A 14,480-nucleotide genomic window follows, 5' to 3' on the forward strand; every position below is an offset into this window, starting at 1 on the left:
CAATAAGCACAAAGTTCCTCCCTCTACCCTCAGCTGTCCCCTATTTACATCCTGACTACCTTTGATCCATAAGACATAGAAACTTTCGATTTTCATGCAAGGTTATTGGCCATTTATACAAACGAATGCAATGCGATAAACCCTTGGGTTTACCACAAAGGCAGGCATAGGTGTTTTACCTCCCATTTCCCCATTTCATTCCGAGTTCCGACCGCTACCTTTAATTCTAATCTGTATGATACAAAAGGCTGATTCCCCCACCCCCTCCCCCTCCCCCTCCCCAATCTGCATTATTTCAACAATCAAGGATATCTGAAATAAAAATACTGATGCTATACTGCAGTTTATTAGAATAGATTGTAAGGAAATCGCAGAAACCAAACTTCTACTCTTTAATGGAGATTTGAAATCAAGCACTGAATATTGCTTTAATTCTGAGCAAGGAGATTACAGAAGAGGCTACCTACAGGTATACGAAAAGGAATCAATACCCCATTTGAAAAAAAAAAAATCGTCATGAGTGAATCCAAACTAACGTCAGAACCACTGTAATTCACTGTCATTACACCATAGGGAACGAAATAAGGAGAGAGATAGAAAACACGCATATCCTACTTGGTATGCTTATCTTCAAGTATAGTTAGTAAGTTAATATTCATTAATCATTCTGTTGAAAACAAAAGAAACAGGTGACGGTACCGAAACATTTGACTTCTTGCCATCACTCCTAACGTGAGACAATGTAGATGGATAGTTTTGAATGTACAGTTTAATTCGTTCTAATGGTTTCTGTGCCTATATATATATTACTTGGATCTTTGTGTATATTGCGTTTTGGGCGAGCACGTTGCACATTTGAAGCCATCTGATTGGTTGAAGACCGAGACAGACGCGTCCAACCAGAAGGTGTGTTTAAGTTTGCCACTTATTAGGTTTGTGCACGTTCTAATAACAGTCAGTTTTATTTCCGATCCTATCGGTACGAAATTGAGCTCAAGTCGATGAAGCGTTCCCCTAACCATTTTTCAAATGGAATCCCGGGTATATGGATATCTTAAACTGTTGTGTGTGAGGAGTATTATTCGAAACTAATTTGGAAAAAAGAAAAGGTGTTGTTGCGTGGACAGTTATTAACTTTGAGGAGGAGAGATACGAAATTACTGTCAAGGTTATAACAACAGCTGTATATCGTGCGTCTATATCATTGGTATTATATTTTTTATACCGCTTTAACTTTGATTCCATATTTGCACGTGTGCAATCAAGGTGTCTTTTAAGTCGGATTGAGCCCTCACAAGGTCATTAACACAGTGGGTGAGTTGTAGTCTCCTTTAATCTATTCCCGTCTGCTTATATCTTTAAAAGAAAGTTTGATAAATGTATATAGTTCTCTCTCTCCCTCTCCTCCCGGCTTTAACACATGCAACAATAATGGGACGCAGGTGTTGCTTAATCATACAAAATGAAATTTGGAGGGTTTAAGACCAGCGTGATGACAATGTCTCACAATAGGACAGTATAGGCACAGAGACAAATTGATCAACTTTGGAGAGGTAACAGTCACACGCACTGTTAGGGGTTAATGCTGTATCTTCAATGGCATTAAATTATCTGTGCAGCCTGTCCGTAGAAATTTGGGGATATACGAAGTTATGAGTTGGATTTAGGGGTGGAAGTGGGTGGATGGGGGTTGGAAGGGGGGGGGGGTTGTACACAACTCTAAGGAAAAGAGAATCCAACCATCAAGTTAACCTATGTTTCGTAGAGACTCATATTATTAGCAACTTCAAAACAAAACTCACAGAGCCGTAAAGCAGCAAGTCAGTATAGGTTATCAAGATGTGTGATGTAATTGTGCCTCCCGGACTCCTTAAAGTAACAGTCGTAATGGATAATAAAACCAACAAAGCTACGATATAGTCGGAGAAGAATGACAATTTCCTTAGCTGCTTGTGTGAAATATTCGTCGTGATCGTTTCTACCACACAGGCTAAAGATGATGTTTTTTGCTTTCTCGGTTTTTGGAATTTGGGGCGACATAAAAAAGTTGTAACTAACCAGCCGATGCACACAGAGATTACAGCAACTACTGTAAATCTTAAAGTTTTTTACCACAGTAAAAGCTGGATCGTGCTGACAAATCTGATAATTCGGTACCATGTGCTATTAGGTTTACAGTAAGAACTGAGGATATGTGTAATCCCCAAAAATCCCAACAACTTGATTTGTTGGAATTGCACATATCCTCAGTTCTTACTGTAATCCTAATAGCACATTGCTACCAATTTATAGCACGATCCAGTTTTTTTTTACTGTGGTACAAAACTTTAAAATTTCCAGTAGTAACTGTGTTCTCTGTGTGTATCGGGTGAACTAGCAGAAAGAATATGCATTAATGGAAGCGAAAAGCGAAAATAGCTATAAATTTCTCCACCTTCACCCAGATTACTTCAACTCACAAACGCCGACGTGGTGTCGGCTCGCAACCAGGACCGACGATCCGATGAGATATGTCGGTATGGTTCCTTCCTGTAAAGACAGAGCAAGTTACTACAGAAATAATGTTAGTTTATTAATGCGCAACTATATGCAGATCCTAAATGAGCAAATGAAGACGCGTATTCTGGTCATTTTTGTCTTAGTAAAGTTAGTGATTGGTTAACTATAGATATTTTTGTCCTCCACTCTGGAATATCTGTGTTTTTACACCTTTTCTGTGTTACTTTTCTTTCTGAAAATATCCTGATTCTCCTGGTTGTTTTAATGTGTTTTATGATTTTTCCTGAGATCCTAATCATGATATTGTTGTAAATTCAGTTTGTCTTATTTATTTTTCTCATGCAAAAAGATTTGCAACATCTTCAAGCGTTAATAACCTCGTAAGTAAGTAAAAAGAAGACTCGCCCATCCCGAGCTCACTTGCCTTGCTCATGTGACCAATCCCTCAATAGACAAAACTTCATGATTGAAGGAAGAAAAAAAAACATGGATGCGTTTCTGTATATTTATGTCTATTTTGAGAAATGTGTCTCTTACTTTCAACCAAATTTGTAGTTAATCCGTCCTCGTAAAATTAAAAGCGTCCTCGTAAAAGTAAAAGCGTTTCTTTATAGTTTATGTCTATTTTGAGAATGTTTCTCTTAATTTCAACCAAATTTGTAGTTAATCCGTCCTCGTAAAAGAATTCTAGGATGGATGCCTGCTATATCTTAATCGTAATCATTCCATGTACTCTGGCAATTTGAAAAAGGTAGTATAGATCTATATACAAGGTGAAGTATATGTACTTTTAGTCACTTGGAGCCTGGTACTACAAGTACTCACTTGTAGTCACTTGGGGAAATTCCACTTGTACTCGTATAACATGATGTATTTGTTCTTACTAGAAGTAGTATGCTTCCGACCAACTCATCTACCGTTGAAAGTTGTAAGAGTCGGTACTGTACTAATCAATACCCTCATTTCATCCAAAATGGACGTAATTAAATTAGAATTAGTAAAAACCACTTGTGAGACAATATCAGCGTCCGTCCTTCGTTCGAGCTTAATTTGAATGGATAAGCAACACCATCGTCCTTCGCTTAAGGTTTTGACAAATATATTTAGATTTACAATGACGTACATGTATCTTATTAAGTGACAAAATCGATTTGACAATTTAACTTACCTATTCTATACAATCGAAACCCTTAATGATCGTTTTGTAACAACTATAAATACCATAGCATATGACATGATCTTTGTAAGCAGCAAGTTTGCTCAGTAGAACCATTCGAGACTAGCAGCACAAACCCAGACGGATCTGAAAGTTGCCGATTCCCTGGTTCCCTTACACGTATTGGACCCCTGGGACATTTTAATTTCAAAAATTTAGCTTCAATTAATTATGTTCTTGCTTTAATGGCTGCATGTGTTTGCTTTTGGCAGATTTGATCTTTCAAATGTTAGTTTATCCCTTCATCCATTCCTACCGGTAGTTGTACGCAACCAACGTCCTTCTCTTCTACACACCCATTATTGTCGGACGCAATCACCCCTTTCCCGAAAATTAATAACCGCCAGCAATCTCTCGTTGGCAATATACCTTCGACTTTCGACCTTCTCGCCCTTACTGCATCACTTACATTAAATAAATATATAGATCTGTAAATTGTCTCCAGTTTATTCCTCCATATAAAAAAAAACTCACATGAACTCACAAGTGACATAGAGCTTTTTTCTTTAATCGCATGGATAGTTCAGAATCAATTATGGTTTAGAGAAATGGCTGTTTCGTAATGATTAACTCAGCAAGATGATTGCGTTTAGATATTATTATATGGGTATTTGCAGTCGTGCATAAGGAATTAATGATGTGTTAAAAGACAACGGTGGAAGATATTGTTATGAAATAGTGATGCCATCTCTTTGATGTTACCGAAACACGCCATCGAGACACCTTACGGGCCTCTTATGTATTTATCTAGGTCATGGATTCAGTTTTCCCACGAGAAGTTTTTAACTATCTTATTGAATCTTGGTACAGGGCTTTTTCCCAAAATAGATTCCATTATGTCTGTGGAACATTCGAGAAGGTTCTCTCACGTGGTATGGAAGTTTCCATAGAAAGGGGATGGACTTCTAAACTCCCAACCAATCAGGGCAGATCAGTGCCAGTGCACTTATTTTTATATCATTAAGTTAATACAGGATGGTCAGTTTATTGGCTGTCTACTGATTGTGCGCAGTGGGATTTTATGGAAGTAGGGTTTAAAAGTAAAAGGAGGCCGAAAGTTTGAGCACTCTGTCAGCAAATTTATGACTTGGCCAGCAAATTTATCACTCCGTCAGCGCTCCGTGATCAGTTCGTTGCTTCGTCACCATTTCATCACTCTTTCTAATTGTTTAATTGACGGAGTCAAGTCAAGTCAAATCATTGTAATTTAGTTTTATTTGTAAAGAGAATCGACAGAGAAGAAATTATACCGAATCATCAAATCAAATCCTATCTCGTCAAATTGTTTTTTGTGTGAAGTCATTGTTTTCTTCCGTTCGAGACATCTCCTGAAGAAGCATAAATACGGCATCAAGATATCCCAGTACCTTTCTATCGCGAGTCCCGATATAGTTTTACTATCGGAGGAGCCGGGCTCGTCACAATATTACATGGTGGAGATCGGTTGCTTTCTTCAGGAACAAAACGGTAAAGGAACTTTTCACAACTTTCGTTCGTTACGATCAATAACGAACAGAAGGATTTTTTTTTTTTGGCCCGAAGACCTAACGAGGAACACGACGCATGTTCACGACCTAGCCTAACATACACACTCTACGAGGGAAGTCAGCCTATACTAGCCTAAGTCTGTACACCGGAACCACTGATCTGTACACTAACGTAATCAACCCAGCATGCAGTTCGCGTTGAACATTCGCGCAACTAGGACGTAGCATACTACAGCTCAAATTATCAGAACTGAACATTTTCGAAATCTAAGCCTAGGCTCTACCCGATGTTAACGGCGAACGAATCTGCAGTATACGAGATGTAGGCCTACCTGCCGCTACTACTACTATACTACTGCTAACCGAGGGACTTCATTCGTCGTTTCCACTACCAGTTCTTAGTTAAACTTAAGGGTGAGTGAAATCATGCCAATTTGTATCCCAAACCCCTATTTGAGATCAGAGTGTACCGATAAGTTATTTTAATCGTGTCCATGTATTGCATATTTGTTATTTGTATTTAATTGCGGTCGATAGTGTGTTCAATTGAGTAGAGGCACATGTTGTATACTCGTAACTAGCCTAATTGTATGCGGCATAATGTCCGTCAGTAAACAGGAAACTTCGACCTCTGTTAATGTTATGCAGAAACATAGGCCCACTGATTTTTTGCCATCACGATTTCAGGGCGATGTAATTGATGCAGATTTAGCCGAAGCTCATTATTTGGGATTTGAAGATTATTTGGAGTTGCATAAATTGCCGTCCCAAACCACCCCTGAGGCTGTAGCGGAAGAATTTAATGAAATATGTCGCATATTTAAGCGAACACTTAAAGGCCAAGCCAGACTCTGGATTGAAAACAAAAATTTTTCAACTATTGCTGATCTGCGCAAGCAATTCCTTGCTCGTTTCAGTCCAGGCACTTCTTCCTACGCTAAATCACAGGCATTTCATGCATTAAGCTATACGCCAGGTGATACAGCTCAAGCTCATTTGGCCAAAATTTCAAAAGCTGCAGCACAATTAAGTTATGGCGAGGACCAAATTAGAGATAAATTCATCTCGACCCTGACTTTGCAATGTCGCTCAGCAGTGTTAATGTCTGCATCACCACAAGCAACAATTGCAGATTTGGTCATGAAAGTCCAATGTTATTTTGACTTACAAATCCAAAGTCAACCCACAGCTTCTTCCGAACTATTTATGGCAATGCACGACAAAGCGTCTTCTGATCAGACTCCTACTATTTCTGCAGCTTCTGAGATACACGAGTTGTGTAATAAAATTCAGGAATTAGAGACCAAGTTTGATCAGTCACGTAGGTCAGAATCGCAAGACAATCCAAAAGACATGAGGCAAAGATATAGTTCTCGTGATTCTCGTGGTCCTAGGACAGGTCAGAATAATAACAGGAGAAGGTTACCATATTTTAATCCTTCAATCACATGTTACTACTGCCAAAATCGAGGTCATTTTGCACAATATTGTCAAATTCGCCTAAGCCATGAAATGGAGGCTAATGTAAAGAGAGTACCAACACAGAATTTTCAGTAGGGAGCACTTGTGATAGCACTCATCATACAGTGACTCCAGACAAAGTACCAAGTAAGGGAAGATCGAAACGTAAAGCAAATAATATTTGGAAGAATAGTAATATTCCTAGTTCTAGATATACAGGGAACGACCGTAATGTGGATATTCAACTGGACACACGTAATTTTGTAAGAGGTACTTTACATGATGGTAAAGGAATTTCATTGTTGTTTGATAGTGGAGCGACACGCTCTATCATTTCTTCTTCTACAGTGCAAAATTCAAAGTATTTATCCTCTATACAACCTGTCTCAGTTGATGTAGTAAACTTAAAGTTGGGTAATGGTCAGTTTATTCATGCGTATAGCACGATAACATTTCAGGTCAAAATTCAAGGTCATGAATTTCAGCTTTCTGCTTTAATTGCTGCAAACCTGACAGGTATTGACTTAATATTAGGTAGTCAAACTCTGAAGGAATTGAATGGTTCTTTGGACTTTACCACAAACTGTTTTAGAATTAAACAAGCCAAAGTTTTCCTTAGGCCAGTGCAGAGATTTGTTATTTACCCAGGTCAGCAAAGATACATTACTGTACAGGGACGTCTTCCACTATATGCACGAAATGCAGATGTGGTTATTAAACCGTTTCCTCTAATATCTCGTATGTGTCCTTCACGAATGTTAGTGAAAATGCATAAAGGTAGAACAAAGATTCTACTAAGCAACATGGGTAACCGGAAATTTTTTCTGCATCCTTCTCGCACAGTGGCTCATTTAAATTTAGCAGATATCATTACGGTCACAGAAGACATACCTACTGAATGTCTAGATTTTCTCAATGTCATGAGAGACATCGAAAAACCGTCTCTTTTTCAAACCAATTCTAACTCTAAAGAGAACCGTGATGAAATTACACGATATAATTTACATCGTTATCCACATTTGACAGCCGATGATCCCCTGGTTTCCAAATCTGAACAGGAAATCATGAGAGATAACATTAATTTGGAACAAAGTATTCTAAATGCTTCAGAAACAGAAAGCATTTATGAATTTCTAGACTCACATAGAGATGCATTTTCTCTTTATGGTGAATTATCTCACTGTCCAAATTATGAGGCTGATGTTACGCTTACTAATGATGAGCCATTTTACATACGTCCCTATAGACTTTCAGATGAGGACAAAGTCATTGTCGCCAGTGAGCTTGACAAATTAGTGCGATTAGGAATCTTAGCGGTAGGACATCAGTCTTATACCTCACCGGTTTTCCTCATTCCAAAGAAGGGAACAAAAGACAAAAGGGTTGTCACAGATTTTCGCTACTTGAACAGTAGAATAAAACGTCTCAATCACCCTTTTCCATTACTGAATGAGACTATCCGTACCATAGGGTACTCTGGAGCCAAAATTTTGGGTGTTCTTGATTTAAAGTCTGCATTTTTCTGTCTGCCACTTAGTGTTCATGCACAACAATATACAGGTATTGCTTCATTTCATGGAGGAAAGCATTATTATTATAAACGCTTACCACAGGGATTGAATTTATCTCCAGCGATCTTTCAGTCGAAAATTAATGATATTTTGGCAACGATCCCAAATTCAAATAAGTTCTGTATTGCTCATCATGACGATATTATTGTGTACAGTGCAGACAAACGACCTCACAAACAACACCTACAGGCAATTTTTAAGGTTTTAATGGACAACGGATTGAAAATCTCTCCGAAAAAGTGTAGCATTTTTCAAAATTCAGTCCGATATATGGGACATTTGCTCTCAATAACCCCAGAAGGTGAGGCTTGTATCCAACCTTTACATGACAGATGTGCAGCAATCAGGAACACACCGAAACCACACAATGTTAAGTCAGTAAGACGATTTGTAGGTGCAGTTAATTATGTGGCTTCATTTTTTCCAAATATTCAAGCACTATTGAGACCATTACATCATTTGAGTCGTAAGAGAAAGGTATTTAAATGGACAGAGGAACATCAGTGTGCATTTCAAAGTATTAAAGAGTTGTTGTGTAATCCACCTATATTGCATATGCCACAGAAATATGGTCGTTTTGTATTATATAGCGACACATCACGAGTAGCAACAGGATCATACTTGACACAAAGAGTTAATGGTAAAGAGAATATTATTGCATATTACTCTAAGATATTACCACCAGCATGTCAGAGGTATAGTGTAACTGAATTAGAAATGATGGGTCTATTTATTAATGTGACAGCATTCAAACATTTATTGCAAAATGTAGAATTTGAGGCATATGTTGATCACTCAGCCATTGTTGAATTGTTGAAGTCAAAACAAGAACCAGCAACTTCACGCTTACGTAAACTTCTGTTCAAATTGTCAGAATATACATTTCAGGTTGGTTACAAAAAAGGCTCGGAATTGGTTTTGGCAGATTATTTGTCTAGAGCACCACAGGAATTCCACTCTGAAATAGATCAGGTTGCTCAAGAGGTCAGTTCTTATGAGGATATTTCAACTCCACCTAAGGAGACATTTAATCCAATCATGACAAGGTCAATGGCAAGGTCAATGGGAGTCAAAGTTCCAGATTTATTTCCGAATAAAGTCACAAAGGAGTCCAAGCAGGATTCCCCAGCCAAAGTATCAACAAATAGAGTTAAAAGGACATCCATTCCTAAGGCAACACATGATCATGTTACGCAGAGACCACAATCTGAGTCACAAAAGAGGACTACACCAGTTATTTCTACTGATAAGAGAGATACATATAGTCAAAGGCCTACTATTTCTATGCCGAGTGAAAATCGACATACATTTAGTCCTGACATGTTAGTTGTGCCAAATTTTACAAGTGTTTCACAACCTTCAGAGCCAAGATTAGTGGATCAGAGTAGACATAGAGTGCAAGAGGTAATCAGAGAACCACCTCCAGAATTATTCGCTCAGCCGAAGCCAGTAATAACAAACATTGATCATTTGGTTACAGGGCACATTCCAAAACAAAAGGAATTGAATAAAGTCATGAAGGCAATTCAAGGAAAGCTGATCAAAAACTATGATCTGCCATTTGATGTAAAAGAGTTGCAAATTCAACAACAAACTTGTCCTTACTACAAACCAATTTATGATTTTCTTGCACATGACATTATTCCAAGTAATGCTAAGCATGCTAGAACTGTTCGTTCTCAAGCAGAGGATTATTTGTTATGTAATAGTTTGTTATTCAGGATATTTTTGCATGAGACTAATGATGCTAAGATGACTCTTCAGTTAGTCGTACCTGAGACTATGGTAGAACAAATAATATCTCGATATCATGATGACTTGTTAAGTAATCATCAGGGTGTAATGCGTACATATTTGACTATTAGACAGCATTTCTATCTGCGCAATATGTTTCAACGCATCAGTAATTATATTCAGGCATGTCTCCGTTGTCAAGAATTCCGTAAGAAACCGGACAAATTGAGACAATATCATGCTCGCATTCCTGATTCTTATCGTCCTTTTGACAGACTTAGTCTGGATTTCAAGACTATGCCCGCAACGGCTACAGGATTTAAACATTTGATGGTTGTTTGTGATGAGATCACTAGATTTGTTGTATGTGTTTCTCTTAAGACTCTTGATGCTGAAACAATATGTGAAGCATTATTGCAGAGGGTAGTCACAACTTTTGGTCCACCGTCTTGTATCATAAGTGATGCGGCAGCTTCTCTTACAGGAAAATTAGTGGAGCTCTTAAGTAAAGCTTTAGGCATTGAACAAAAGTTCATCAGTGTAAGCAATCATGGAAGCTTACAGGTTGAAAGACACATTCAGACTCTTTCAAATTTCCTCAAAGTGAACTTAAATCAGTTTGGTACGGATTGGGTACGATTTGTCCCAACATCAGCCTATGCATATAACACATTTTCCTCTCCTCAGTTAGGTAGCTATAGCCCATTTGAACTTGCATTTGGACGTAAGCCACCAAATCTTACAAATTTATCGTTCAATCCAATGGCAGGATTATCACAATCTCATGGAGAATATGCTGCATTGTTAAAGAAACGATTTGATCATTTGTCAAGGGTAATGTTAGTCTTGCAAAAGAAGCAACAAGATGCTCAAAATGTTAAGATAAGTGCAAAACTGGACAAAGGTGCAATTTATTCAACGGGTCAATTAGTGTATCTATATAAGCCAACGTCTTCTTCCTTGACTGCGAACTCTCGCAAAATTGCTGCAGAATGGTGTGGACCATTAGTGATCCATCAAGTTTTGGATAGGACTCATTATTTGTTGGCCACTCTCAAAGGAGAAATTCTTAGTGATGTATTCAATTATAACAGGCTTAAACCATGTTTTGTAAGAGCATCTTCTGAAACTAAGAATATCACTAACATTCAGAAATTGCGAAATGTCTTGAAAACAAAGGGTTCATCAAGTGAAAAGGTTGCACGAATGCGAAATGTTTTGAGTAGTAACACTTCTAATGCAGAAAATGTTAATGTCATGCAAGATGCACATATTGAGTTTCATGATGAGTTTGGTAACATTTTGCCAGGGGTAACTTCAGATCACGTCATGTGTCTTATGACCACTAAGCCAATGAATGTTGCATCCTTTCTAGAGAATAGAGCACATAATGAAGGATTAGCACTTCCATATCCTTCCATGAAAGATAGCATATTAAGGCAAAAGAAAGTTTTTGCAAATGCTCCACAAGGAGACATGAAAGTTCAACGTGCTAGATACAAATTGGGTGAATTACAGGTTCTGGTCACCTATCAGACACCATGTTTTCCAACAGGCTTTAAGAGTCATGATTTTTGGTGGAATGTAGGAAAATATTCCAACACAGAGGAAATAATGAATTTTCTCCATGAAAAGGGATTGAACATTACAGGCAGTCCAGGCAGGATGTTGCAAACATTATATGGTTAATATGTATAACTGCATATTGCTTTAAGTTCAGATGAACAGGTGTTTTACCCACGATTTTATGAATGGAATGCGTCATGGCATTTACCTGCATACCTATTAAGTGGAAGTCATTGTACTGTATGGTGTAACAATATAAGCTTTATTGTTAAAAACGCCACCAAGTGACCTAGTTTCATCTTTTATAACAAATGTGTAGTGAGTATACCTTATTTCTCCTTATGAATTCGTTCAAACGTTTACCCGGCAATTAGAACATATCCGGAACATTAGCAACATGGGTTTTCATATATTGAGAAATATTTTAAGGATATTTACATTGCATCATTTATGTTATATATTGAAGGCTATTTAGAGACAGCATTGGTGATATGCAACTTTTGCTTACAGCAACAGTTATCGAAGCAAATGAAAGTATAGCTCTTTTGAGGAACTTATGTATATATTTTCTTTTTATCAAATATTCATGCAAAAGTAAATTTCATCATGAAGTTTAAAAAACAAGATGTTAAGTAATATGTAAATTTGAAGAAAGATTTGTTGATGTCATAGTCTATGGGGTCTCTTTTATGGTATCGAATATCTAGTACTTTGGTACTTTACTAGACTATCATTCGGAGTGCATACCTAGGGTCACCATGCTATCGAGTCACATTTTGTTGATTTTCTTGAGGTGAATGTATATGATTCACAAGGTTTCAAAGCAGTTTTGAAACTATGACTTCATTAAAGAGGAGGTTTTGTAAATGAGTTTGTAATATTTTAAGGTTCTTTTTCTAGTGTACGAATTTTGCATGGAACGCTAAGGCGTTCTGTTCAGTTAAAAGATAACTAAGTCAAGTTTTCTCTGATCTCTCCCCAAATCACGGCATGATTTCACTTTTGATATAAATGTATTATTGATGTATGAAATGCATAAATGTATTTTGTAAGAGATACTGCATATTTTGCTGTGTCATGTAACTTTGAGATACCTTAATGATACTTTTTTTAGGTTACATCATATGATGTCATCAATATTGAAGAGGTACACAAAAAAAAATTTTCAAGGAGATAGTATCAATGTATATACCATATGATCATTTTAATATTCGTAACCAAGATGTTAACCTTTGAGATACGTGAAGACCATTTATTGAAGTCAATGAATATTAGTGAATGTGCTTACAGTACACTACCTTTTTGAGATAATGATAAGTTAAAGCAGTATGATGTTAAAATTTTGGAGTATCCAAAAATTTTAAAAGATTGAGGGGGATGTTATGAAATAGTGATGCCATCTCTTTGATGTTACCGAAACACGCCATCGAGACACCTTACGGGCCTCTTATGTATTTATCTAGGTCATGGATTCAGTTTTCCCACGAGAAGTTTTTAACTATCTTATTGAATCTTGGTACAGGGCTTTTTCCCAAAATAGATTCCATTATGTCTGTGGAACATTCGAGAAGGTTCTCTCACGTGGTATGGAAGTTTCCATAGAAAGGGGATGGACTTCTAAACTCCCAACCAATCAGGGCAGATCAGTGCCAGTGCACTTATTTTTATATCATTAAGTTAATACAGGATGGTCAGTTTATTGGCTGTCTACTGATTGTGCGCAGTGGGATTTTATGGAAGTAGGGTTTAAAAGTAAAAGGAGGCCGAAAGTTTGAGCACTCTGTCAGCAAATTTATGACTTGGCCAGCAAATTTATCACTCCGTCAGCGCTCCGTGATCAGTTCGTTGCTTCGTCACCATTTCATCACTCTTTCTAATTGTTTAATTGACGGAGTCAAGTCAAGTCAAATCATTGTAATTTAGTTTTATTTGTAAAGAGAATCGACAGAGAAGAAATTATACCGAATCATCAAATCAAATCCTATCTCGTCAAATTGTTTTTTGTGTGAAGTCATTGTTTTCTTCCGTTCGAGACATCTCCTGAAGAAGCATAAATACGGCATCAAGATATCCCAGTACCTTTCTATCGCGAGTCCCGATATAGTTTTACTATCGGAGGAGCCGGGCTCGTCACAATATTACAATATGATGCATAACGTTTACGTGTTTCTTTGAAGATTTGAAGATTCCACATCGAAGTCTTCTTAGTTTAAGGTAAACGTTGATGGAGAGTGTCATGAAGCGAAGGAAATGAGATAATACGTTGTCAGAAAACATTCCAAATTGAAAATTGAAAAACAAAATTGTATTTTGGCAAAGTTACATGTTACTAAATGGTGTCCTGGGAGGGGATCGAGTAACTTGTTGTGTGTCGAAAAAGGTTTCATGAAGCCTGATTTTTCCAACGATGCACACCACGGTTAAAAGAAAGACAGTTATGACTTTTTCCATATCAAATACTTTCAAACAATGTAAAATTGAAAACAACTTGGGTTTGGAATTTGTGTGAATCTTAGCGGAATGTGTCTATTCTGCAACGGTGACAGAATACAGAAGAAGTAGTAGGCAAGTTTGTAAGCTTACGTATATATATATTGCGTACATTACTAGCGGCCCTGCAGTGATTGAATCTTTAGACATATGTAAGTTTTAAGCCTTGCAAATGAAGTTAACGAGATCTTCTATAGATACAAAACTAAAACTGCTGCCTAATCCAGGGATGAAAAGATTCGGAGAACCCTGCTAAAGGGCAATTATAGCTGCTGGATTTGCCTTATAACATACAGGTAAATGGCACATTCTAAAGCTAATATTTCTGGCTTCTCTCAAGCTTAACAAATAGAGGAAGGAGAAGAAGAAGAAAGAGAAAGAGAAAAAAGAAAAAAAAGGAAAAACAAACGAAAAAAAAAACGATTCTGATTTGTAAGTAGACCGTTTACATTTAGA

At 37.3% G+C, this 14,480-nt stretch overlaps 1 protein-coding gene across 2 annotated transcripts in view; it reads left to right on the forward strand.

Annotated features, from left to right (window-relative positions):
- The first annotated feature begins 921 nt into the window (after nt 1–921).
- Nucleotides 922–14,480, forward strand: part of LOC139984864 (growth hormone secretagogue receptor type 1-like) — a 75,368-nt gene continuing 61,809 nt past the window's right edge. The window contains exon 1 of one of the 2 annotated variants that reach the window (XM_071998969.1): nt 922–1,207. The gene's annotated coding sequence lies outside the window, so the exon portion shown is untranslated. Of the gene's footprint in view, nt 1,315–14,480 lie in introns of both variants that reach the window. The other variant, XM_071998968.1, reaches the window with a different exon arrangement.

The sequence above is a fragment of the Apostichopus japonicus genome, chromosome 17 (genome assembly GCF_037975245.1).
Source record: "Apostichopus japonicus isolate 1M-3 chromosome 17, ASM3797524v1, whole genome shotgun sequence".
Classification (NCBI taxonomy): domain Eukaryota; kingdom Metazoa; phylum Echinodermata; class Holothuroidea; order Aspidochirotida; family Stichopodidae; genus Apostichopus; species Apostichopus japonicus.